Below are 26,853 nucleotides of genomic sequence, written 5' to 3' on the forward strand. Positions count from 1 at the left end.
CCGAGACAGAATTCGAACCTGCGGCAGTAGCAGCCGCGTGGTTCCTGACTGAAGCGCCTAGAACCGCTCGGCCACTATGGCCCGCAATGAATAAGCAATAAAGAATACATTTCTATTTTAGTACACACTGAGTGACCAAAAGTCATGGGAAGGTGATATGATACGAGTCGGTCATCGGATAATGAATCCTATGAAGGGCGATGGTCTTTGTACACTCCTGGCAGGAATGGTTTCCTGACGTGTCACATTCAAAGCTACGGCAGTCTGACTCACAGTAGACCGTCGGTCGCTCTAAGTGGCTCTATGGAAGCGACGTGACGTCCGTCCGTCACACACTCGTGGACATCCTGTGTGGCTGTTAACGTGTGTGGAAACATCTGCTCTGTGATACGTAAAATTGACCCCAGACGATGTTGACCAACAAAAAGCTAGGCCACTGTGCCTCTTGTATCGATCGTAAGCCCACGGTCAAAGAGGGTTCGCTCACGACATATTTCTACTGCGGACCTGTCGGGAACAGACTGTACAGACATCACGTGCACATTCGCGCCCTGGGCCACAAAATTCGGGCGTCATACGAGTTACAGCACATCCGAATTTTTGTTCTCCAAAATAATCACATGAAAATTGTGAACTTTGTGCCACTTCTCGAAGTATTTTCCCTGGAACAGTATACATTTTTCAAAACGTCGATGCCACAATTCCGTGGCTGCTTTAAATGTTTCTTCAGAGGTCTGATTTGAGCGCTGGAAGATCCCTCATGCACTAGTAGCAGTACCAGTAAATCTGCGAGCACGAAGAGTGTATTTCATCGTTGGAAACAGTTAAAAGTCGATAGGAGCTGTTATACCTTCCTTTGCATCCTGTTTGGTTCTTTAGAGGAACAGATGCCGTTCATGCAAAGGCACTTGAGGTATTAATTTATTATATGTCTAATACCAAATAGTAAAAATAATACATAACATTGTTGTTGAAGTTGGAGCGTTAGTTGCTAACAGCAGATTTGAACGTAGAAATATACACTTATACGCAATATTTATGGATCTGTAACTCTTCAGTACAATGCCTATTCAGAATATGTCGAATCCCGGCCACTATGAAAGTCTGTCGATGTCATTCAACTGGCAAACACAGAAAAAGGCGTCAGTCCATAACTATTTGACCTTAAGAGAAGGTACCGGTGAAATTTCAAACCGATAGTATAAATTTAACATATCTTGGCATCCTGAATTAAGTTGGTAATTCGAATTTGCAGATCAGATAGAGAAATGCCCACCAAATATGGCGGGCACTGGGAAAGTGAAAGTCCCAGGGTCAGGGAGGGCAAATCTCGAAGCAATCTATTTAGGACAGATCAAGTCTGAAATATAATAAGCTGGGACGGAAATTCAAAGATAGTAGCCCCCTCATTGTCCTGAAACTGCGCAGCGTTTGTGATGTTGGCAGCGGACGCTCGAATTGGTAGAAATTCGAAGAAAATTTCACTCCTAACTTATCATCAAGAAAGAAATAACGTAACGAGTAAAGGAGAAATCAGATACGTTTAAAAAAGCAACATGATACGTTAGACGTCTGACACATAAAGAAACAGAACTGGAACAATAACTAGTCGGTGCTAAATCGATATTCCTGCCATAACTGAAACAAAAAGGAAATTAAGGGGAACATTCGAATTTCAGAATTATGTGATGATCTATTGCGCAGTATCGCAAGAACAAAGAGCTTCTGCTGGGTACGAAAAGCGTTGAAGGAGAGAAAACATTCGTTGACATTTATATATGAATGAATTCAATGCTACGTCTCCGTATTGTCTTTGTATGCGCCAGAAGAGGGAAGAACTCAAAATTCTATTCAATTTTATGACCTGTTACAGAACACTACAGTAAAAATAAAGATATATTAGGCAGAGAGGTGAAAATACAGTGAATAACAATGGAGAAAAGCTAGTAGATTTCGCCACCCACCATGAATTACGAATAACAAACACCTTTACGAAACATCTTGACGTTCATAAATTTATGTGGGATACAGATTCAGTAATAAACTATGTTCTCGCAAATAAAAATTCATGGGTAAGAATACAAGATACAAAAGTTTACAATATGTTAGACATATCATGAGATCACTTTTTAGAAAGAAGTGACATAGCCTTTTTAGAAGACGAACGAAGCCACGCATAAAACCCTGTCGTATATTAGAATATATAAGGTGCGCCTACACCAAGAATATAATACCAAACTATTATACCAAAAGAGACTAAATTAAAAATGTCAAATGGAACAAGTAAGCAACAACGTAAATGGAGAATGGAACTACAAAAGAAATTATAACACATGCAACCGCTGAAGCATTACGAATGAGGAAAAAGAAATACTTTAAACGAGTATTAACTATCTGAAACGACCATATTAACAAATTAATGGCTGGCTCTGAGCAGTATGGGACTTAACTTCTAAGGTCATCAGTCCCCTAGAACTTAGAACTACTTAAACTTAACTAACCTAAGGACATCACACACATCCATGCCCGAGGCAGGTATTAACAAATTAATAAATAACAAAAAGGAGGCGTATATAAAAACTTCGTCATTACCTAATAATTACTAATGAATTACGGAGCGGATCATATTAGTATTTCTGCTTTAATAAAGGAATAAATACGAAAAAGTTAACGGAAAATTTAGGTGCTGTATGTGAGTGAAATAGAACGTGATTGAATAGGATGATGGTCTCTAGGGGTGACATGGTATAGCCTGATATGGACAGAAAGTCTTAGGCAGGAAAAACTTTAGAGAATAAAATCTTATTTTTATCAAAACTTGGAGTAACTCATCTTCTGGTAAACCTTCCGGGATGTAAGGTCGTGGTCCATGAAACTCTTCAGCTCCTAACGTTTCGTCCAGAGCTGCGCTGGACATCTTCAGAGAGCAAGACTCACCGGAGGAGAAACACCCCTCTGAAGATGTCCAGCGCAGCTCTGGACGAAACGTTAGGAGCTGAAGAGTTTCATGGACCACGACCTTACATCCCGGAAGGTTTATCAGAAGATATGTCATCCGGTCGTGAAAGCCTTCATACTTGGAGTAACTCCTTTTCAAAGACAAATTCTTCAAATAATAAATTCCTCTTGAAGAAATAAGCCTTGCACGAAAATTAATTGTGATTAAATGTCTAATCAACAATATGAACCTAAATACATGAACAAACAATAAATTCTTCAAAAAAAATATTCGTGCTATTATTATAGCTACCTATAGTTCTCAGACAGAATTAGTTCAATGCTTCAAATCGAACTCGAATGTAGCGCTTGGATGCTCGTTTATTTGATTGGGTGGATTCAACTTACGCACACTTTTACGTTGGCCATCTTCAGTTTTCCCCTTGTTCTGTTTTTCTGCAAGTTTCATGGGAGCTATCGAACCCTAGCCCTCACGATCGTCTTGCCAGGAGGCTGAAGGTGAAAGCTCTTCGCCATGGAGAGGTTCTTCAACCTCTGAACTGTTATTCAGGAAGACTAAGCTGTCATCACTTTTGGCACAGCTAATGTCTGACACATCACCATCAGAATAGTAAAAAAATTCAAATCGACCTTTCTGGAACTTTTTTCTTCTTAGACTTGTCAAACTTGGCCACATCATCGCTCTTGACTATACATGCCTATTTTTTTTCTTTTTTTGACGTTCCAGCTACGATTCTTCGGTGGGACTAGAACAGCAGTATACCTTCTTTTTTGGATACCGCTGGATTGCTGTTGTGCCTCGGCTTTGGGGAAATGGGTGACGTGTATTTTCTCATTTCCTGTATAATTTGTTTTAAATGAACGGTAATGGAGAGGTTAGCTGTCATAACTATGCCAGCTGACCGTATACCTATGTCAACAAACTAGGGATCTGGAAACCAGACTGGCTACGATACAATCCCACACAAGATAAATAAAATATTATGATACATGTGTGCCACCACTGTCAACAACTGTTTCTAAAACCACCATCAATAGCATCTCAATTCAGTGTACATGTTCAGCAGAACACAAAAATGGATGGACTGATTTAGTCGCCAGTTAGAAAGACGGTGAAGCAGGGTGCATCATTACGTACACTCCCCACTAGCACGACAACGCTCTAGTGCCATGATGGCAGGAAACAGAAACTTTCCGTGAGGTAGCCTCTTATGCCAGCTAACACTGATCTCCCTACCAACGACATAAAAGTGTGCTCTCAGTGAAGTTGATATTCATGCTGAAATATGGTGCTGTTTACGGAAGAAACTGTAGTCTTTAATGCAAGATATTTACAGGCAAAATTCTGTGTTGCAATATGTTGCATTACGAGTGCATTAAACATTGTTGAAAGGCGTAGAAAATGTGGCGTGCCTTGAGTGTTGATCTAACACGAGACGTGAGGATACTGTGAAAGATCATCTATATAGTACTCACAACCGTATTGCGACCTAAAAGTAGGCTTTTGACAATGAAATTGTTACAGGAGAGACAGACATGCTAGAATGGGTATAGTTGTGCTTTTTTTAACAGTACTATAAAAAATACATTAACTTGGGTTATAATATTTTACAGGTAGCTTATATCTATTTATCTAGATATTTTCAGAGACAGTTTATTACCTAAAACGTACCTGTGGGTGTACAATGTTTTATGTTGTAAATTAACAAGGAAGTTGCCCAACGATTACGAAAAGTTTTACTGCAGTATTCTCTGGATAATTTTAGTTATTTTATCAAGCTTAAAGTAAATTTAATATGAGATAAAAGTACGTTGGGGGGTCAGCCGCAATAATGGGATAAACGTAAATTTAATAAGTTAAAACGAGTAAGTTCATTACGAACTGAAAAACATGGATTGCAAAAGTGACTGATACTAAATGTCTTCTTATTTTCATTAATGTCCTAAAAGTAAGTTGCATTCTTTCAAGGAAAATTTAACTAAAGGTTTCAAGTTTAACTAAAGGAACTTTTCTGAAACTTTGTCCCTTCAGGACTGTCTTTACACATCACTATTAATTTCCCGAAGGAAAGTGTTCCACGTCGGTTTTTGCTGGGTCCATGAGCCAACTGCAAATAGTGGCACTGTGCTTATTTTATCAGTACTATGGTAAGGAGTGAAGTGCATGAAAATGTGAGTCTTTCGTTGTAGAACGACTCCCCTAAACTCGGGACGTGACATACATAGTCATTAAATGATTTACATTTGTTTCTATCATACCTTTAATTTACACACTTATGGAATAACCTCTAAAACAATCCGTGTCATGTACCAAACAACATAGAACCAAAGATGAATTGTGTAATTAATTTATATTGCTCTGTTAATACGTTTTCTGACGTACATTTGTGACGTCAAAAGTCAAGGGTATGGGCCAACATATAGGCAGAGAGCCAGGAGACTGCACTAGCGGCGGGTCCGTATTGTACAGTGATTTAAGCTGCGGCTCAGCCGGTTCACTAATACTGTCGGTACCCTATACTTGTTCAACGAGTTTGTGTTAGTAAAATTCGCAAAGTTAGGCTGAACAGTCCCTGTAAATTTGATGAATAGGACAATTGAAATTTTGGAGACACTACAAATTAATGGTGCAAGTTAGCTGAAATGACTTGAATATGCAGTTTCGTGCTCAGTGGAAGCGATTTTTGATGTTTTGTTATTCCCCTTCTTGTATCTAGTCGAAACTCCGTAATCTCATTCCCACATATTCCTATTTAGTGGATGAAAACTTTCGTCAACGCAGTTCTAGCTTAAATCATTGTACTTGCCCACAAACGAATATGTACTCAACTTCATACACTTCTGAGCCAGTAGCTACTAATTATAGGAAAAGGTAATAATGACAGTGCATGGGCATTGAAGACGCCGCAGAAGAGCTGATGCTCAGTCATACAATGCACCGGCATACGAGGTGCATTCTAGTTCTAAGGCCTTCGATTTATTTTCTAATTAACTACTCACCCGAAATCTATGAAACTGGCGTTACTTCTCGACGTAATCGCCCTGCAGAAGTACACACTTTTCACAACGCTGACGCCATGATTCATTGGCAGCGGCGAAGGCTTCTTTAGTAGTCTGTTTTGACCACTGGAAAATCGCTGAGGCAATAGCAGCACGGCTGGTGAATGTGCGGCCACGGAGAGTGTCTTTCATTGTTGGAAAAAGCCAAAAGTCACTAGGAGCCAGGTCAGGTGAGTAGGGAGCATGAGGAATCACTTCAAAGTTGTTATCACGAAGAAACTGTTGCGTAACGTTAGGTCGATGTGCGGGAGCGTTGTCGTGGTGAAACACCACACGCACAGCCCTTCCCGGACGTTTTTGTTGCAGTGCGAGAAGGAATTTGTTCTTCAAAACATTTTCGTAGGATGCACCTGTTACCGTAGTGCCCTTTGGAACGCAATGGGTAAGGATTACGCCCTCGCTGTCCCAGAACATGGACACCATCATTTTTTCAGCACTGGTGGTTACCCGAAACTTTTTTGGTGGCGGTGAATCTGTGTGCTTCCATTGAGCTGACTGGCGCTTTGTTTCTGGATTGAAAAATGGCATCCACGTCTCATCCATTGTCACAACCGACGAAAAGAAAGTCCCATTCATGCTTTCGTTTCGCGTTAACATTGCTTGGCAACATGCCACACAGGCAGCCATGTGGTCATCCGTCAGCATTCATGGCACCCACCTGGATGACACTTTTCGCATTTTCAGGTCGTCATGCAGGATTGTGTGCACAGAACCCATAGAAATGCCAACTCTGGAGGCGATCTGTTCAACAGTCATTTGGCGATCCCCCCAAAGCAATTCTCTCCACTTTCTCGATCATGTCGTCAGACCGGCTTGTGCGAGCCCGAGGTTGTTTCAGTTTCTTGTCACACGATGTTCTGCCTTCATTAAAATGTCGCACCCACGAACGCACTTTCGACACATCCATAACTCCATCACCTCAAGTCTCCTTCAACTGTCGATGAATTTCAATAGGTTTCACACTACGCAAATTCAGAAAACGAATGATTTCACGCTGTTCAAGTAAGGAAAACGTCGCCATTTTAAGTATTTAAAACAGTTCTCATTCTCGCCGCTGGCGTTAAAATTCCATCTGCCGTAGGGTGCTGCCATCTCTGGGTCGTATTGACAATGAATGCGGCCTCATTTTAAAGCAATGTGCATGTTTCTATCTTTTTCCAGTCCGGACAAAAGAAATCGGAGGCCTTAGAACTTGAATGCACCTCATATAATCCATATGATTATAATGAAGTGGCAATTTAGAGAGCAACAATCAGTGTTTACGACATCCCACTCCGAATATGGTTCGTGAAGTCATACGTTAACTGTATATACTCCGAACGCATAATTTCAAAATTTCTTTCACTTTAGGGAAATAAGTTTCCTGTGTAACCTCTTGTTTTATTTTGAAATAAATTCTTTATTTCATAGTCAATAAAATTCTTCCATTTATGTGACCGTGTTGTCAATGTGTAAAATGTCTCCGACATTTCGGTTGCAGTAGCAAATGGATCTTCTCTGTGTGTTTTTGCTAAATGCTGAAAGAGAGATGTTTTGGTTCTTATATACTGATGGAAGGGGCTGTTGTAATCTGATAGGATACTGAGGATGAGGAGCGTTAGACGTCCTGTATTGGTTTTCTCATTATTTCTTTTCATTGGTGGAAATGGTCGTTCTCGGGTATTATTTATTTACTTTTATCCTCCAAGTTATTGTGTTTCTGAACGTGACCATTCAGCCATCTCATTACTGGTATACCAATTATGACGATACGTCCGCCTTCTCCTCCTGTAAAAACGAGGCATCTCCGTAAAGCCTCCAACGCTATTGCACGAGCAGCTACACGATGACTAATGTCGTCTTCCCAGAGTCATTACTTATATAACCATCGCTTATCTGTAAACGTAACTTCCAGTTGTGCCTTATCAATTTCCGACTTGGGAAATTTAGTAAAACTAGAGCCGCAGGCTTGCGCGACAGCTTCCTTCACCATGACGTCACTAGCACCAGAGCGACTCACGGGGATCCCTAGAGGTGGTTCACACAGAGAACATCCCAGGTTGCTCACAAGAGCTACAACACCAAGAAGAATCACTTCTTGGCTTTTACATTACATGTTTTTACATTACATATTCTATGGATCCCTAGAGGAGTCTCTGGGATGTGGAACGAGTAAATGTTTTTCTTTCTTTCTTTTTTAGTAAGGTACATGGATATTGTACAATTCTAATGCATACAGAGTTATCAGCTGTAATCCTTCTGAAGATATTCATCAATGGAGTAGGAGTTGGCCAACAGGAAGTTCTTTAATTCATTCTGAAGCCGATGTTTATCACTTACAATGCCTTTGATATGCTCTGGTAAGTTACTGAATACGGTATATGACCTCCCATCTATTTGACTCCTTTTTGTACTAATGTTAAGCTTTTATAATCCTTATACAGATAGTTTTTGGTTCTGGTATTATAATCATGTTTTGCACTATTTTGTGTAAGAAGAAACATGTTGGAAATGACAAGGAACATCAATGAGTATATGTACTGAGAAGCAGTAGTTAGAATACCAGGTTTCTTTAAGGGGTCTCTGCATGATGATCTAGGACTGACACCAGATATAATTCTAATGACTCGTTTCTGAATTTTGAGAACGTTCTCTTTGTGAGAGGAGTTTCCCCAAAAGATGATTCCATAACTCATTAGTGAATGGAAGTAGGCTGAATAAACTAACATCTTCATTTTTAAATCACCTACTTCTGTTATCATTCGTACTGCAAATGTAGCTGAATTAAGTCGTTTCATTAAGTCTAGAGAGTGACTTTTCCAATTTAGGCTCTGCTAAATTTGTAGCCCCAAAAATTTGACACTGTCTACAGCTTTAATTTCATTGTTTGAATACATTACACCTATAGGGCCAGACATTCTTTGTGGGGTACTAAACTGTATGTACTGGGTCTTGTCAAAATTCGGTGACACTCCATTTGCTGTGAACCACCCATTGATACTTACAAATGTTTCATTAGCTGATTGCTCAGTAAGATCGCAGGTACTGTTTTTTATACCAATACTTGTATCATCTGCTAATAAGGCAAAATTTGCATTTTGTGACACTGCATATGGAAGGTCATTAGTATGTAATAGGAACAACAAAAGACCTAAAATATAGCGCTGTGGCACCCATTCTGATGGTTTCATATTTTGAATGAATATTGTTATGCGGTAAGCCTGACACAGAGACACACTGTTTTAGCAAGATCAATGCATAGTTCTTTTTACAAATATTCACACTGTTTGCTCATACCAGATAACCTTATTAATTCTTATAATACGTTGTAAAATCAGTTACAGTTTTTACTTTTCCACAATAATTAAACCTTACAGAAATGGACTCACTCTCATTAGCCTTCCGAACATTGCGAGTCCTTACAAATGGTTCAAATGGCTCTGGGCACTATGGGACTTAACATCTGAGGTCATCAGTCCCCTACAACTTAGAACTACTTAAACCTAACTAACCTAAGGACATCATACACATCCATGCCCCAGTCAGGATTCGAACCTGCGACCGTAGCAGTAATCTTTACAACTGGAGGCATAATGGAACTGAAGTATGATGATCCGATGTCTCTATTGAAAACTTTTGATGTGTGAAATGTGCAATAAGCTGTAATTTCACGACCGTTGAAAGATTCAAGTCCCAGCTTAACCTTAGCATTACCGGAAAGTTCAGTTGCGGCTGTTATCCATCCAGATTGTATGCTAATGTTCTCTCTCGGGGGGCACCCTAGGATGCTGTATCTGTCAGACACCTCTGGGCATCTCTGAGTCGCTCTGGCGCGTACGTCACATAGGTAGGCCAGAGCTCGCTCGCTCTCTCAACAGCATGTAACGCCGGAAATGCGTATCCTCCTATTTCCATCTATTGCACTGTAAATTTTTTTCCTTAATTTGTCACCTGAAGATATGACATTTCTGTCTCTTTATATATTGTAATTGTTTTACTGATTGTATATATATATTTATGTATTTATGTTGGTTTGTTTTGTGAATATTATTTGTATTTATACGCTGGGTCTGGCCTAGGGAAAACTATGCTATCGAACGAATACATCGATAGGTCGTATGGAGAACCAAAGTGTTGAGGATCTTTGGTAGTGTGAACTCTGCCGCGTGGAGCACGGGCAGAGGGGGTCTGGCTGGGGTGGTGCAGTGGAGCAGGTGTGTTGTGTGAAGCTCCCGCGAGTTGCCGCGCTTTCGGGGTTTGGCAGCATGTAATTGCGCTCGACTTGCGATGATAGTTTCTGACACGGTGTCGCGGACGGGAAGCATTAGCTGGCGCATATCAAGAGCCCGTTTCGTCTGGTGACCGTGTCGAGAAGAAGGCGCGCCAACATCCAGCTTCTGCAACAGCGACGGCAGACAATGAGTGACTGTCGCCACCTCCTCGATCGACGGCTTCAAACCTTCAATCAACCAACAAGGAAGGCTGGAAGCACGTAAGGTTTTAGAACTGTATGGTAGACCTCAGCTTTTCAAACTTTTAAAATTGTTGCATCACAAAATTACAGCAACTTAGCACGAACCTTTGTTGCTCATTGTCCCAATTGCATTACCAAGGAGGGTCCCTTCCTTTTCCAGAATGAACCCGAGTGTCGATTCAAACGCCAGCATCATTCGATTTCACTGCTTTAATTTCAAAGTTCAGTTAAGGTATTCATAGCTGGCTACAATATTTAGATTACACAATCACAAATTAAGAGTGCGAGTTTTGTTACCTTATTTTAGCTTACCTGTGACTGCAGCTCAGCTTGGTACGTACTAAATTTTACTATTGTTAATTGTTCAGAATCATTTAATTCAAGTTCAAAGTTAAATCTCTTAGTTCTAAATTGCGTAGATTCAAGTAGCTTTTGAAATGATTGTTGAGGTAGTCCAAGACTAACCGTATTTTACTGAATTTCGATGTGGTTCAGAAAGAAAGCTCACTATTAACTTCAGTCACTAAATTAACTTTCGATTTTCCGGTTTTATTAATTCTTTTGCTAAATTAAGTCAGAGTGTAGCGAAATTTATTACTTCTGACGAACATTCAGTTTTCACACAACGCGTTTCAACCCTCATTTGCCACGCTTTTAGTGCTAATTATATGTGCATTAACCTTTCTTTTCCAGTTATTATAGTAGTTGTCCATAGGACTGGCGACCGTAATTTTCCCCAAATCTCAAATATCTAATTAACGCCAGTTAATTGTTAATGTAACGACCGCACATTTACTTTCTTTATTAACTTTACCCTTTTTCAAAATTAATTTACACCAATTTTAATTTGCATTTTTCCTTTCATATAGATGAAACCCTTCCTCCCTCTTTACCGACAGATTAACTTCGGTGACGATTGCTTTTCCAAATTTCCATTAGGTATGCACGGTTTAATTTTTCACTGTCATTAAAGTCGGTAAGTGAGGGGGAGGTTACACCAGCGTGGAGAAAATCTACGACGCAGCCGGAAATCGAACCTGATGCCCTTCGTTTGACAATCCACCACGCTGATCGCTCAGCAACCGAGGCGGACGAATTTCTTGGTTGGTGTTTGCTAGTGGAAATAGATGTATAGGAAACAGGCCGCAGTTGTGGCGTAGCGCTGTTTACTTGATGCCTATAGCCTGATACACGAACGATGGTTGCTCGGCAGGTCGAAACAAGGACGGGAATTGCGTTTTTGTCGGTTCCAAGCAACAGCTGCGGTACGCGCGTACACGACATATGCGCTCGATGAAAGCGTGTATTCTGCAAAATGTGTCTGTCACTTCCTTGTGTAAAATTTGTCGCTAACCACCACCAACAGCCATGACAACATGTAACAAATGTAACAAAAAATCACTATATATCTGGCCACGGCCGCATATAGTGCTCGCATTGCTTAGAACATTCACAACAGAGCGTTCGAAGCACTAGTGAGCGCTCACTGGCTGTCAGAGGCGCTTGACGTCAGTGTGCACAACAAGCCAGGCCGGCATCACACTATCAAATTTCTTTGTCAAATATCTTTGTCAAAGTTATTTGATGGTGTAATAGGGGTTTTCGTCAGACGTCGTCCAATATTTGATCAAATCTAGGGCCTCGCTGTAGATTTTATCAAAGAAGTCGCTCGTCTTCTACTGACGGCAATATGACATGTTACCACATGGACCGCTAGCATCTCTGCAGCGTTCTGTCGTCTGTAGTGCTTTTATAAACATTGCCGGTAAATACAATTGCTGTTTGCCGACAACTACAAAATTAATAGAGATGTATGAAGCTGATGAGGCACTTTACAACGTGATGCGTCCTGAATACAAAAATATATTAAGGAGATTGGAGACCTGACCTGGCCCAACCTAACCTAACCCTCTCCTGTAGCAAGGAATCGGAGTGTTACAGTGAGCCTGTCTTCTGCAGGTGTAGCAGTTCTTAAGTGAATATTGTGCTCTGTGATATGAGGATAGCCGGCCGGTGTGGCCGTGCGGTTCTAAGCGCGTCAGTTTGGAACCGCGTGACCGCTACGGTCGCAGGTTCGAATCCTGCCTCGGGCATGGATGTGTGTGATGTCCTTAGGTTAGTTAGGTTTAAGTAGTTCTAAGTTCTAGGGGACTGATGACCTCAGTAGTTAAGTCCCATAGTGCTCAGAGCCATTTGAACCATTTGATATGAGGATGCACTTCATTGAGCACATACAGAAATGCATGTTCATCCATTCCTAAGTAACTGATGTACGACTTGACGTCCTCCACTACAAGATCCCATAACAAGTTTTGTCGAATGCTTTTATCGTGTCGTCGTAAAGCCCACGGCTTCACCCAGGTATGTTACCTTTTTTTCTCCCGCTTCTCTTCCGCATGTGCACATAGTGCAATTGTGGTACATGCAACTGTTGCGGTTAGTAACAAGTTGTTGTTGTCAGCCATCTTGAACTTTGACGAAAAATATGATGACAGTGTAATACCCCTGCGCTAACGCTACATCAAAGATCTTTGTCAAATATATCTGACGGAATATTTGATCACATCTTTGATGAAATCTTTGACAAAGAAATTTGATAGTGTAATACTGGCCAAGTTAGACCGCCATCGTTCATTGGCTCCAGCTACACAGGGGTCCGCCGCTCGTGGTCTCGCGGTAGCGTTCTCGCTTCCCGAGCACGGGGTCCCGGGTTCGATTCCCGGCGGGGTCAGGGATTTTCACCTACCTCGAGATGACTGGGTGTTTGTGTTGTCCTCATCATTTCATCATCATCCAGGAAAGTGGCGAAATTGGACTGAGCAAAAATTGGATAATTGTACGGGCGCTGATAACCACGCAGTTGAGCGCCCCACAAACCAAACATCATCATCATCTCAGCTACACAGGTGTCGGCTGAGGCGTGCCAGTACACTGTGTGCTGGCTGCCGCTGTAGTCACCCGCGTGCCTGCGTGTATGTGTGTGTGTGTGTGTGTGTTGCTTCGCATTCGCTACCGTAGCGCTGCTATCGCTGGCAGCCAAGGCCCCGAAGTGTGTATCCGTCCTCCCTATTCATGTTGGCTGGTAGCTTGGCTATTGGTACGGCATCTCTAAACCTCATCCCGAATTTAGAGGTTGTATCGCCAGTACGCGGACTTCTCAAATTCTGTTTGTTTGCCGCACTCATCCTATTGTTCTGCCACCGGTGTATTGTCTTAGTCGGGTGGGCCCTCCCGTCTCGCTTACATGCACTAGCCCAACTTTGCGAAATCCTGCAGCACGTTATTTGTCAGTTTTATTGACTTTGACAACGGCCGCAGAAACCTAAGCTTACACTTTATTTCATAATTTATCGATTAGCTAATTTCGCATTCTAATAAGGATCTCGATTGAAGTTTTCTCCACAAGGAATTCTATGCTATACAGGGTGAGTCACCTAACGTTACCGCTGGATATATTTCGTAAACCACATCTAATACTGACGAATCGATTCCACAGACCGAACGTGAGGAGAGGGGCTAGTGTAATTGGTAAATACAAACTATAAAAAAGTGCACGGAAGTATGTTTTTTAACACAAACCTACGTTTTTTTTAAATGGAACCCCGTTAGTTTTGTTAGCACATCTGAACATATAAACAAATACGTAATCAGTGCCGTTTGTTGCATTGTAAAACGTTAATTACATCCGGAGATATTGTAACCTCAAGTTGACCCTTGAGTACCACTCCTCCGCTGTTCGATCGTGTGTATCGGAGAGAGAGAACGGTGATGGTCCTTAGGTACAGAAGAGACTGGAACAGCACATTACGTCCACATGCTAACACCTTTTTATTGGTCTTTTTCACTGACGAACATGTACATTACCATGAGGGGTGAGGTACACGTTCGACGGGTGTTTCATAGGACGTGGAGGACGCATAAATTGGACAGCCCATTCTCCTGATCTTACACCTCTGGACTTCTTTCTGTGGGGTACGTTAAAGGAGAATGTGTACCGTGATGTGCCTACAACCCCAGAGGATTTGAAACAACGTATTGTGGCAGCCTGCGGCGACATTACACCAGATGTACTGCGGCGTGTACGACATTCATTACTCCAGAGATTGCAATTGTGTGCAGCAAATGATGGCCACCACATTGAACATCTATTGGCCTGACATGTCGCGACACACTCTATTCCACTCCGTAATTGAAAACGGAAACCACGTGTGTACGTGTACCTCACCCCTTTTGGTAACGTACATGTGCGTCAGTGAAAAAGACCAATAAAAAGGTGTTAGCATGTGGACGTAATGTGCTGTTCCAGTCTCTTCTGTACCTAAGGACCATCACCGTTCCCTCTCTCCGATACACACGATCGAACAGCGGAGGAGTGGTACTCAAGCGTCAACTTTAGGTTGCAATATCTACGGATGTAATTAACATTTTACAATGCAACAAACCGCACTGATTACGTATTTCTTTATATGTTCAGATGTGCTAACAAAACTAACGGGGTTCGATTTAAAAAACGTAGGTTTGTGTTAAATAACATACTTCCGTGCATTTTTTATGGTTTGTATTAACCAATTACACTAGCCCCTCTCCTCACGTTCGGTCTATGGAATCGATTCGTCAGTATTTGATGTGGTTTACGAAATATATCCAGCGGTAACGTTAGGTGACTCACCCTGTATACCTTGCAAGTCTTATTGCGATGTAATTAACAGAAGTGTGTGATCTTTTCCGTGTTTTTGTTAGAGGCGAGATTAACTAATCGCTGAATTACGAAATAAAGTGTTTTAAAATTGCAGACTAAACAGGAAAAGGATTTCCCTAAAGAAATTTGCAGCAGCTGTTTCACAAGCCACATAAAAGAGCCTAAGTGCGAGGGTCGGAACCATAATAGTGGCAACTATTCATTCACAACCGATACAAAAGAGTTACATGTCCGCCCCTGTTACTGTCCTCCAAAGTAGTCACCAGCGTTGTGTAGAACCAGTTAGCAGCGATGTGGAAGGCGTAGTACACCTTTAGCAGAGCCTGTTCCGTTGATGGTGCGAATGTAGCGGTCTACTGCCTGTCGAATCTCTAGAACAGTTCTGAAGCGGAATCAGATCAAAGTCACAAGGACTTAAGTCCGGGGAGTACTGTGGATGGTACAGACTTCCCAGACCCATCGACCGAACAGTGCAGCCACAGCTTGCGCTGAATGCCCCCGCGTATTGTCGTGCAAAACGATGGGCGGATTGCGCAGAAAATGTCGACGCTTTTTTCGCAAACCTGGTCGCAGGTGACGCCCCGAAAACGAACAGTAATACTGTGAATTGACGGCCTGCCGTGGAGGAATGTAATGCTTTAGAATAAGACCATCACAGTCGTACACGAGAATCACTACAACTTTAGACCACTCCATTCGCACCACCAACAGAACAGGCTCTGCTAACGGCATACTACGAGGTGCATTCAAGTTCTAAGGCCTCCGATTTTTTTTCTCCGGACTGGAAAGCGATAGAAACATGCGCATTGTTTTAAAATGAGGCCGCGTTCATTGTCAATACGTCCCAGAGATGGCAGCACCGTACGGCAGATGGAATTGTACCGCCAGCGGCAATAATGAGAACTGTTTTAGATACTTAAAATGGCGACGTTTTCCTTACTTGAACAGCGTGCAATCATTCGTTTTCTGAATTTCCGTGATGTGAAACCAATTTAAATTCATCGACAGTTGAAGGAGACTTGTGGTGATGGAGTTATGGATGTGTCGAAAGTGCGTTCGTGGGTGCGACAGTTTAATGAAGGCAGAACATCATGTGACAACAAACCGAAACAACCTCGGGTTCGCACAAGCCGGTCTGACGACATGATCGAGAAAGCGGAGAGAATTGTTTTGGGGGATCGACTACAGAGTTGGCATTTCTGTGGGTTCTGTGCACACAATCCTGCATGACGACCTGAAAATGCGAAAAGTGTCATCCAGGTGGGTGCCACGAATGCTGACAGACGACCACATGGCTGCCCGTGTGGCATGTTGCCAAGCGTTGACGCGCAACGACAGCATGAATGGGACTTTCTTTTCGTCGGTTGTGACAATGGATGAGACGTGGATGCCATTTTTCAATCCAGAAACAAAGCGCCACTCACCTCAATGGAAGCACACAGATTCACCGCCACCAAAGAAATTTCGGGTAACCGCCAGTGCTGAAAAAATGATGGTGTCCATGTTCTGGGACAGCGAGGGCGTAATCCTTACCCATTGCGTTCCAAAGGGCACTACGGTAACAGGTGCATCCTACGAAAATGTTTTGAAGAACAAATTCCTTCCTGCACTGCAACAGAAACGTCCGGGAAGGGCTGCGCGTGTGCTGTTTCACCAAGACAATGCACCCGCACATCTAGCTAACGTTAAGCAACAGCTTCTTCGTGATAACAACTTTGAAGTGATTCCTCATGCTCCCTACTCACCTGACCTGGCTCCTAGTGACTTTTGGCTTTTTCCAACAGTGAAAGACACTCTCCGTGGCCGCACATTCACCAGCCGTGCTGCTATTGCCTCAGCGATTTTCGAGTGGTCAAAACAGACTCCTAAAGAAGCCTTCGCCGCTGCCATGGAATCATGGCGTCAGCGTTGTGAAAAATGTGTACATCTGCAGGGCGATTACGTCGAGAAGTAACGCCAGTTTCATCGATTTCGGGTGAGTAGTTAATTAAAAAAAAAATCGGAGGCCTTATAACTTGAATGCACCTCGTAGGTCTTCCACATCGTTGGTGACTACTCTGGAAGACAGTAACTGGTGCAAACATGTAACTCTTTTGTATCGGTTGCCACTATTTAAGTTCCGACCTTCGTAGTTTATCTATCGTACTCCTGGTCATTTTCATTTCTTTTTTTGTGTATTTAATTACTGGTTAAAATTTTTGCTGTCCATCCATCCAGTAAAAGGTAAGTAAGTAAGTAAGTGTGTGAAATCGTATGGGACTTAACTGCTAAGGTCATCAGTCCCTAATCTTACACACCACATAACCTAAATTATCCTAAGGACAAACACACGCACCCATGCCCGAGGGACGACTCGAACCTCCGCCGGGACCAGCCGCACAGTCCATGACTGCAGCGCCCAAGACTGCTCGGCTAATCCCGCGCAGCCATCCAGTAAAAGAGAGATCCGTCTGTGACTACCTTGACCCATTCCACCACGAATTCCTCTCGTGTCATTCTCATAGTCTCAGAGCAGCAGTTACACCATATGTTTCTTTCTTCGTCTATTCTGCAGAGAACCTCATAATTTCTTATCGCACCAAACCATGTAATATTCAGAATTCTTCTGTAGCACCACATTCGAAATGCCTCGATTCTTTTCGTTTCTTGTTTTCCAACAGTCCTTGATTCGCTATCATGCAATGCTGTGCTCCAAACGTACATTCCCAAAAATTTCTTCCTCCAGTTAAGGCCTATGTTTGATACCAGTGGACATATCCGGGACAGGAACGTCGTCTTTGCCTATGTTAGTCTGTTTTACATTCAGTTCCGGTAAAGTGTTGTACAATTTCAGTGTTAATTTCTACTATTTTCTTTCCACTGCGTTACTTTTAATTAATTTCATTTTTATTTCAATTTATTTGCAACCCCACTTACAGAATTACTGTGTTAATTTGCATTCTATATTTACATCTACATATATACTCCGCTGGCCACCAAGTGGTGTGTGGCGGAGGGCACAATTCGCGCCAAAGTCATATTTCCCCCCTGTCTGAACGCCTCAGTACGAACTCTTATTCCCCTTATCTTTGAATGATGATCATTACGCGATTTGAAAGTTGGTCATAACAATATATGCTCTGCATCCTCGGTGAAGATTGGTTTTCGGAATTTAGAGAGCATCCCCTTCTGTTTAGCGCGTGTCTATCTGCAAGTGTGTCCCACTTCAAACTTTCTACGAGATTTGCAACACTCATGGTTAAATGTAGCAGTCACGAATTTTGCCATTCTTCTTTGGACCTTCTCAATCTCTTGAATCAGACCCAATTGGTAAGGGTCCCATACAGATGAACAATACTCCAAGACTGGACGAACTAACGTATTGTAAGCTATTTCCTTTGCTGAAGGACTGCATCGCTTCCGGATTCTACCAATAAACCGCAATCTAGAGTTCGCCTTATCCGTTACTTGTGTAATCTGATCATTCCATTTGAGATCATTTCGAATAGTCACACCCACATACATCTACACCTAAATCCATACCCCGCAAGCCACATGACGGTGTGTGGCGGAGGGTACCTTGAATACTTCTATCGGTTCTCCCTTCTATTCCAGTCTCGTATAGTTCGTGGAAAGAATGATTGTCGGTATGCTTCTGTGTGGGCTCTAATCTCTCTGATTTTATCCTCATGGTCTCTTCGCGAGATATACGTAGGAGGGAGCAATAAACAGCTTGACTCTTCGGTGAAGGTATGTTCTCTAAACTTCAACAAAAGCCCGTACCGAGCTACTGAGCGTCTCTCTTGCAGAGTCTTCCACTGGAGTTTATCTATCATCTCCGTAACGTTTTCGCGATTACTAAAAGATCCTGTAAGGAAGCGCGCTGCTCTCCGTTGGATCTTCTCTATCTCTTCTATCAACCCTATCTGGTACGGATCCCACACTGGTGAGCAGTATTCAAGCAGTGGGCGAGAAAGCGTACTGTAACCTACTTCCTTTGTTTTCAGATTGCATTTCCTTAGGATTATTCCAATGAATTTCAGTCTGGCATCTGCTTTACCAACGATTAACTTTATATGATCATTCCATTTTAAATCACTCCTAATGCGTACTCCCAGATAATTTATGGTATTAACTGCTTCCAGTTGCTGACCTGCTATTTTGTAGGTAAATGATAAGGGATCTATCTTTCTATGCATTTGCAGCACATTACACTTGCCTACATTGAGATTCAATTGCCATTCCCTGCACCATGCGTCAATTCGCTGCAGCTCCTCCTGCATTTCAGTACAATTTTCCATTGTTACAACCTCTCGATACACCACAGCATCATCTGCAAAAAGCCTCAGTGAACTTCCGATGTCATCCACAAGGTCATTTATGTATATTGTGAATAGCAATGGTCCTACGACAGTCCCCTGCGACACACCTGAAATCACTCTTACTTCGGAAGACTTCTTTCCATTGAGAGTGTTCTGTTATCTAGGAACTCTTCAATCCAATCACACAATTGGTCTGATAGTCCATATGCTCTTACTCTGTTCACTAAATGATGTGTTGGCAAATGTGCCAACACCTTGTAGATAGTGGAGGCTGAAATGCACGCTAACTAACGCAGACGGGCGTGAAGTCTGGAACAGGATACTTTAGAAGGCACTAAAGAAAAGTACGTACCGTATGTTTACTTAACTTTACTTCATCCTTGTGGTACATCGCTATTGACGATACAAGTGAGACTCTCTCCAGATATGGTTAATGGCGCCTTGCTAGGTCGTAGCCATGGACTTAGCTAAAGGCTATTCTAACTGTCTCTCGGCAAATGAGAGTAAGGCTTCGTCAGTGTAGTCGCTAGCAAAGGTCGTACAACTGGGCCGAGTGCTAGTCCGCCTTTCTAGACCTGCCGTGTGGTGGCGCTAGGTCTGCAAGTACTGACAGTGGCGACACGCGGGTCCGACATGTACTAATGGACCGCGGCCGATTTAAAGCTACCACCTAGCAAGTGTGGTGTCTAGCGGTGACACCACACTAAACGACTGTGGGGAACTGTATCGAACGCCTTGCGGAAGTCAAGAAACACGGCATCTACCTGGAAACCCGTGTGTATGGCCCTCTGAGTCTCGTGGACGAATAGCGTGGGCTGGGTTTCACACGACCGTCTTTACTTGAATGATGTTACCGCTTCCACACACTGATCATTTATTTTGTTCTCATACATTAATAGGGATTTTCGCCTTGTTACACGCAGTAGATTACACTTACTAATATTGAGAGATAACTGCCAGTCATTACACCACGCATTTATTTTCTGCAAATCGTCATTGGTGGGTTCACAACTTTCGTGTGATACTACTTTCCTGTATTTTACGTAGAAACTGTGGCGCAATGAAAGAGCGAACTGAAATTAAAACGTCGGATAACACCGTCAGCAAGTAGGGTGGACTTCGTTTTACAGAAGTACTATTTTCGACTGTATAGTTTGCTGGCTACGGCGCGACTGTTAAAAGGAGTTTAAATGAACACTGCAGGTTCACTTCCGCAGCTGAGCCAGTGGCGTGCAGCGAGAGCTCCGCCACAGTGGACCAGCCACGCTACAGCCTCCACTGAGGCGCAGAGTGGGTGGGTCGCGCAGTTGGCCGCAGACGCTGCAATCAGCGCCCGTCGCCGTGTATGGCCCACACCACAGCACAGCACAGCGCAGCGCACCGGGCGCTCCCCCCCCCCTCCACACCCCCCCACCACTTCCACCCACCTCTCACTGCTATCGACTTCCGCTAGGCAGGTGGCCAGCCTCTCCACACTGCCAGACCATTGGTGGACGACACTGACATCTGCTGGCTGCCAGCAGCTATGCGCAAAAGCAACTGCATTTGGAACAGCTAACGCATTTTATTAGAAAAAATCTAAAGGACTTGGAAGATCAGTTGTACGGAATGGACAGTGTCTTGAAAGGAGGATATAAGATGAACATCAACAAAAGCAAAACGAGGATAATGGAATGTAGTCGAATTAAGTGTGGTGATGCTGACGGAATTAGATTAGGAAATGAGCCACTTAATGTAGTAAAGGAGTTTTGCTGTTTGGGGAGCAACAGAACTGATGATGGTCGAAGTAGAGAGGATATAAAATGTAGACTGGCAATGGCAAGGAAAGCGTTTCTGAAGAAGAGGAATTTGTTAACATCGACTATAAATTTAAGTGTAACGAAGTCTTTCTGAAAGTATTTGTATGGAGTGTAGCCATGTATGGAAGTGAAACGTGGACGATAAATAGTTTGGACAAGAAGAGAATAGAAACTTTCGAAATGTGGTGCTACAGAAGAATGCTGAAGATTAGATGGGTAGATCACATAACTAATGAGGAGGTATTGAATAGAATTGGGGAGAAGAGGAGCTTGTGGCACAACTTGACTAGAAGAAGGGATCGGTTGGTAGGACATGTTCTGAGGCATCAAGGGATCACTAATTTAGTACTGGAGGGCAGCGTGGAGGGTAAAAATCGTAGAGGGAGACCAAGAGATGAATACACTAAACAGATTCAGAAGGATGTAGGTTGCAGTAGGTACTGGGAGATGAAGAAGTTTGCACAGGATAGAGTAGCATAGAGAGCTGCATCAAACCAGTCTCAGGACTGAAGACCACAACAACACACTACGTCACAAATGTCTGTACAGTATACGTTCAGATTCAAGCATTTATGCCTTTTACATATTGAAACTTCCTGCCAAATGTAAACTTATCCTGACCTTCGCGAGCTAACATCCCAAAGATGTTCGAGCTCACACGCGGTTCCTTTTCGTCGAAATGTCTTGGTTAAAACTCGTCTAGGAACTGAACCGCACGTGTCGCTTTACGCGCTTTAAATTAGACACTCGTGACCCTTTGGTTAAATTGTCTGGCTAATGGCAGCTTTGAGAAATACAAAATTAACATATAATAACAGTAATAATAATCATATCGATAACTTAATTAACGACCGTTAAATGATGTAGGCCACACAGTGGCTATTTCGAAATTAGAATTACATTAATACCCCGACCGGGACTCGAACCCGGGATCTCCTGCTTACATGGCAGACGCTCTATCCGTCTTTTCCTTTTTTTTTTTTTTTTGGATCTCATTTTGTTCTATATTGTTCGTTGTATTTGTTCGGGGCGGACGTCCGATGACACCCGTTCAGGTTCTTTGTTGATCCGTTCACTCAGTTTTTTTTTTTATTACAGAGTGCCGGCCGGTGCGGCAATGCTGTTTTAGGCGCTTCAGTCCGGAAACGCGCGACCGGTACGGTCGCAGGTTGTAACACCGGAAATGCATATCCTCCTATTTCCATCTATTGTACTACAAATTAGTTTTCCTTATTTTTGTTACCTGAATATATGACATTTCTGTGTCTTTGCATATTGTAATTGTTTTACTATTTGTATATATATATTTGTGCATTTATGTAGATGTATAATTGGTTTGTTTCGTAAATATTATTTGTATTTTTACGCTGGGTCTTGCCTAGGGAAGACTGCTATCGAACGATTACGTCGATAGGTCGTGTGAAGAATCAAAGTGTGTAGGATCTTTGGTAGTGAACTCTGCCGCGTGGAGCGCGGGCAGAGCAGAGGGAGTCTGGCTGGGGGAGTGCAGTGGAGCAGGTGTGTCGTGTGACGCTCCAGCGAGTTGCCGCGCTTTCGGGGTTTGGCGGCATGTAATTGCGCTCGACTCGCGATGATAGTTTCTGACATGGTGTCGCGGACGGGAAGCATTAGCTGGCGCACATCAAGAGCCCGTTTCGCCTGGTGACCGTGTCGAGAAGAAGGCGCGCCAACATCCAGCCTCTGCAACAGCGACGGCCGACAATGAGTGACTGTCGCCACCTCCTCGATCGACGGCTTCAAACCTTCAATCAACCAACAAGGAAGACTGGAAGCACATAAAGTTTTCGAACTGTATGGCAGACCTCAGCTTTTCAAACTGTTAAATTTTTCTCACTAAATTACTGCAATGTGGCATGAACCTTTGTTGCTCATTGTCCCAATTGCATTACCAACCAGGGTCCCTTCCTTTTCCGGAATGAACCCGAGTGTCGTTGAAATTCAAACGCCAGCATTAAAATAATAATATAGCATTTCACTGCTTTAATTTCAAAGTTCAGTTAAAGTATTCATAGCTGGCTACAATATTTAGATTACTTAAGCACGAATTAAGAGTGCGAGTTTTGTTACCGTATTTTAGCTTACCTGTGACTGCAGCTCAGCTTGGTACGTACTAAATTTTACTATTGTTAATTGTTCAGAATCATTTAATTCAAGTTCAAAGTTAAATCTCTTCTTTCTAAATTGCGTAGATTCAAGTAGCTTTTGAAATGATTGTTGAGGTAGTCCAAGACTAACCATATTTTACTGAATTTCGATGTGCTTCAGAAAGAAAGCTCACTATTAACTTCAGTCACTAAATTAACTTTCGATTTTCCAGTTTTATTAATTCATTTGCTCAATTAAGTCAGGGTGTAGCGAAATTTATTACTTCTGACAAACTTTCAGTTTTCACACTACACGTGTCAACCTTCAGTTGCCACGCTTCTAGTGATAATTATATGTGTAATAACCTTTCTTTTTCAGTTACTATAGTAATTGTCCTTAGGACTGGCGACCCTAATTTCCCCCAAATCTCAAATATCTAATTACCGCTAGTTGATTGTTAATGTAAAGGCCGTACATTTGCTTTCTTTATTAACTTTACCCCTTTTCCAAAATTAATTTCCACCAGTTTCATTTGCATTTTTCCTTTCATTTAGATGTAACCCTTTCCTCCCTCTTTACCGACAAATTAACCTCGGTGACGATTGCTTTTCCCAAATCTCCATTAGGTACACGCGGTTTAATTTTTCACTGTCATTAAGGTCGATAAGTGAGGGGGAGGTTACAAGGTCCGCATCCTGCCTCGGGCATGGATGTGTGTGATGTCCTTAGGTTAGTTAGGTTTAAGTAGTTCTAAGTTCTACGGGACTGATGACCTCATCTGTTAAGTCCCATAGTGCTCATAGCCATTTGAACCATACTACAGAGGGCTGCTAACCCTCTGACCGAACACGCTGAGTTATCGTGCTGACCTGTATGTCCACACACTCCATTCGTAGTGTCCCACTTCAACACACTCATTACTCGTGGAAGGCATTCTTCCAAGTCCTGCATCCGCACAGAAGAACAAGGTCATGGCCGGTATCGCCAGATCTTTTTACTTATATGGATATGGTGTCTGTTCTTTCGGACATAACCGAAAGAACAGACACCATATCCATATAAGTATATACAGTTGCTATTTGGTTAGAATAACGTTTATTCAGGTAGCAAACTAATAGACAAAGTGATCGTATTTAGAGTTACTGTTATACTCGAGTGCTTATCCATTTCACACAGTTCGATCTTTCACAGTCTCATTCCAAAGAAGAGGGACCACTAGCCTTCACCCATAAATGGATGCTACAGTCAGAATTTATCTTACGACGTGTACGACAAGACAAAGATAAACTCCCGTGAGGAACAAGGTAGGAACCCTCATTAGCAATAATAATCTCAGAAACAGGTATAGTCCGGTAAGCTAAGATTTCTCTGGTTTCAAAAGATTCCAAACCTGCTCTACCTGCATTATTACATGCAACAAAAGCAACAGTAATCCATCCGTTACCCAAACTAGAGGTAGAAGATATTTTCATTATAGAAAACTCGCCCCACAGAACAAAGAATGAGAGCAAATTGAGCAGTTTTAGAAACTCCTCTTGTATCGTTCTTTTTACCCTTCCCAGAAGATGTCGAAGCACCAAGGGTGCCGTCCACATTGACAAGTGGCGACTAAGTCCCACGATGCCACACAACGCGAAATTTTCTAAGTCGTTTCACTTCCTAGCTGCCTAAAGACCTACCGACTGCTTTCGCGTCTCAATCCGAGCTGTACACTTTGGTGTCTCCAGCCAAACTGTCCGCTGTCGCGTCTCCACCAGCACTGTCCCTCTGCCCGTCCCCAGCCGCGTTTCCCGCGCGCCGAACATCCTCGCTGAACTGACTAGGGCTGTTCCTTTTCCTGAAGCCGTCCATCTGATTGGCTATAGCTTATTCTACATATGTCACATTTTAACATATTTAAATACTCAAAGCTTGACCACTTTCACGTTCTAAATAATGTAACAATAATATCCATTCTTAAATTCTTTTACATATAACCAATACAATTCCTTCTTAACTTTTAATGTGACGGCCAGTAGCCTTCCACCAATCTGCTTTCTCATAAATAAATAAGCAACAAAAGTATCTACTATGCACTAAACTTAACAACAAATATTCTGTTACCTAGTGATTCAATACGGTGTCATGCTGTCATCGTTTAATGCGTTTTGTGTGGAGGAAACGATGATCTGATGCTCAACTGAAAATACTGATGATTTAAATTTACTGTATCTTTTAAACAAATAAAGTTACAGAGTTGATATTTGCAAACGTTTGTCACTTTAATGACGCGAGCGTTAAGATCGACGAAGGCGTTCAGATTTTAGCATTCACGTCTTTGTTACAAAACTTATGAAATTCACTTTGACAGTATATCCTAAACTATTATAGATATGATCAATAGTCAAGTTTTATTGGGATCACCACGAAAACTTATTGAGAATGGCAGATTAAAATTACTGTGGCTTCATTCCCTGCATTACTACAGAATTAAATAGTTTACAGAAATGCTTCCCTTTATAGCCGATTTTAGATCTGCCATATTTAACACTGCTACGTCTTCTTGGCCACAAACGCCTTCTTCCGGGTTTCCCTACGACATAGGTTCTCTGTGAGTTGCTCCATCTCGTGGTGAATGTGCACTCTTTGTGGTAGACAGTTCTGGACGACAGGGCTCGTTTCACAATTCCTGTAGGCTGACTCTTTTGGCCATATATTTAAATGAAAGCGCACTGCTTATTAGCTCACACTGTGAAACGACTCTGCCTTTCCTCTCGTGGCATTAAGATGTTTACATGTCAGTACACTGTCAAATGGTTCAAATGGCTCTGAGCACTATGGGACTTAACAGCTGTGGTCATCAGTCTCCCAGAACTTAGAACTACTTAAACCTAACTAACCTAAGGACATCACACACACCCATGCCCGAGGCAGGATTCGAACCTGCGACCGTAGCTGTCGCACGGTTCCGGACTGAGCGCCTAGAACCGCGAGACCACCGCAACCGGCAGTACACTGTCAGCTTCATAGAGGCACACATGTATGTACAAGGTGAATCTGTGACCATCTTACAAACTTTAATGGATAACGGAGAAGTGTAAATGTGTCAATTTGAGATAAAGAAACCTGGTCTGAAAACGACCGAATGGAAAGTGAAAATCTAAAATCGTTGCGATACCTTGAAAGCCTTGTACTTACGTTTCAAATCTACATCTACATCTACATCTACATCTATACTCCGCGAGCCACCTTACGGTGTGTGGCGGAGGGTACTTATTGTACCACTATCTGATCCCCCCTTCCCTGTTCCATTCACGAATTGTGCGTGGGAAGAACGACTGCTTGTAAGTCTCCGTATTTGCTCTAATTTCTCGGATCTTTTCGTTGTGATCATTACGCGAGATATATGTGGGCGGTAGTAATATGTTGCCCATCTCTTCCCGGAATGTGCTCTCTCGTAATTTCGATAATAAACCTCTCCGTATTGCGTAACGCCTT

This window comes from Schistocerca cancellata, chromosome 1 (genome assembly GCF_023864275.1).
Source record: "Schistocerca cancellata isolate TAMUIC-IGC-003103 chromosome 1, iqSchCanc2.1, whole genome shotgun sequence".
NCBI lineage: Eukaryota > Metazoa > Arthropoda > Insecta > Orthoptera > Acrididae > Schistocerca > Schistocerca cancellata.